A 2095-nucleotide genomic window follows, 5' to 3' on the forward strand; every position below is an offset into this window, starting at 1 on the left:
GCTAAATCAGCCTTCATACCAGAACCTCCGTAAGCCCTGTCACTTCCCTTCCTCAAGACCCACTGAGCGCCATGAGGGTACAAGGTGAATGCCGCCCCATCTCCTCTGTCCAGCCTGCTGCCGACCAGGAGGCTGAGGCACCCCAGTGACCCTGGACGATAGCAGAGGCCAGCAGGTATGATGCAGCTCCCACTACACGTCTTAATATGCAACGCAGAACATGCAAATGATCACACGAAGACAAAACTGATCTGATTCGTGGGCGTCAGAGAAGGAGTCTGGAGAAGAGGGCATCTGAATTAGGCCTTGAGGTCAGGTGAGATCTTGATGGGCAAAGACCAGGGGGCAGGCATCGCAAACTTTGGATGGTCCTGGAAGAGCTGGGGCACATGATGGATTTGGCATCAGGCTATCAAATAATTCTTTCCCACATAAGGCATATTTCATTTACTTAAAAAAAGAATCCTTGGGGACTTCCCTGGTGGTCCAGTGGGTAAGACTCTGCTCTCCTAATGCAGGGGCCCTGGGTTCAATCCCTGGTCAGGGAACTAGATCCAGCATGCCACAACTAAGAGTCTGCACACTGCAGTGAAGATCCTGTGGGCTGCAACTAAGACTCAACATGGCCAAAATAAATAAATATTTTTTTAAATCCTTGGGTCTATAGGTTGGAAGCAATATTGGTGTATATGGGGCTAGGAGTCACCTCCGGCCCCACCTCTTCCTACTACTACCATCCCTCCCTCTATTTCAGCTGGGCATGCGCCACTCCAGGAGCATAAGAATGACAAGTAGAACTGTCACAACCCAAACTGCAGCAATGCCAGATGAAGGAAGAAACTCGGGGATCTTCCAGAAATGCAAACTTTTCCAGCCATCCCCACCCCTCTAGGTCACAGTCAGAGAACCAAAGACAAGGCACTGTCACACACTGCTGAACACATGTGATCGTCATCATATCCCGTCCTGGGTGTCAGCAAAGGCACTCTTTCTGCCAGGTGTCTGACAGTAGCTCTGCAGGGAGAGGTACCGGTGCCAGCCTTATAGCCTCAGAGGGCAAATGGAGCTCCACGCTGACACAGCCCAGCCCCCTGCCTTGAGTCCAGGGAGCACACAAGTCATAAGACAGAGCTGAAAATGAAATGTCTGTTTCTAACTCAGAGAGTTTCTTGAGCCGCATTTAGAAATGGATGTGTCCAACCTGACACTGGATGCTTCTCTCTCTTGAGCCACCTCCTACCCAACATACCCCCCGACATTCTTCTAGTTGTTTGGGGATCACACATTCAAGAAGTACCTGTCTGTTCTTCCACTCCACACTGCCAGAGTCATCAGGGGAAAGGTCTTTAACCAAGGTGCATCGTCGCGGGAGAGGAGGTATCTGCTTCGCATCAAATTCCTGTTTAGTTACATCCTACAATTTCCTCTGTCCTTGGTGATCTCAATGAAAACATACAATCATAGATAACAGAAGTAAGCTATTATTACCTCTTTACTTTTTTCCAAAAGAAAAAGGAAAATGATGCCTTAGTCATTTCACAACCTCATACGCAAAACCAGCCAAGTTTGAAACAAAACATTTCAGCTACACGAATGGAGATGCCTAACATGTGAGAAAAGATTCATTGTTCACACGGATGAGTTACTCAAGATTCTCCCTGATTTTGCTGGAAACTTATAGTTTTCCCACGTACTCCTATACCTCATCAATCTGACTCACAATTCTTTTTAATGTGGTCACTTATTAAAAGCAAATATATTCTGCTTCTATCATGTAGTAACTGCATATCTGGACTACAATCATGCATGTTATTTACAAAATATTGTATAGCATCATTATAAATGAAATTCCTCTGGAAGCTGAGAACTTGTGCACTGTGATTTCATCTTTTTGTCTACAAATATGACCAGTTTTAAAGACTGTGTGACATTAAGTAAGGAGTTGTACAGAAATTGCTTGGGGATCATCTGATTAATAGCAACTAGCATTTGGGGTTTTGTTGCTTTTATTGTTATGATTTTATTATAACTAGTTTGACTGAATTTGTTTCTTTAATTTATAAATTAGATACTAGATAAAGCAACAAAGATAAGA

At 44.6% G+C, this 2095-nt stretch overlaps 1 non-coding gene across 1 annotated transcript; it reads left to right on the forward strand.

The window, feature by feature from the left end:
* Positions 1-475: 475 nt before the first annotated feature.
* Positions 476-548, forward strand: TRNAR-CCU (transfer RNA arginine (anticodon CCU)). Its single transcript has one exon. It is a non-coding gene; the product is annotated as a tRNA-Arg (tRNA).
* Positions 549-2095: the final 1547 nt, after the last annotated feature.

This window comes from Ovis aries, chromosome 5 (assembly GCF_016772045.2).
Source record: "Ovis aries strain OAR_USU_Benz2616 breed Rambouillet chromosome 5, ARS-UI_Ramb_v3.0, whole genome shotgun sequence".
Lineage (NCBI taxonomy): Eukaryota > Metazoa > Chordata > Mammalia > Artiodactyla > Bovidae > Ovis > Ovis aries.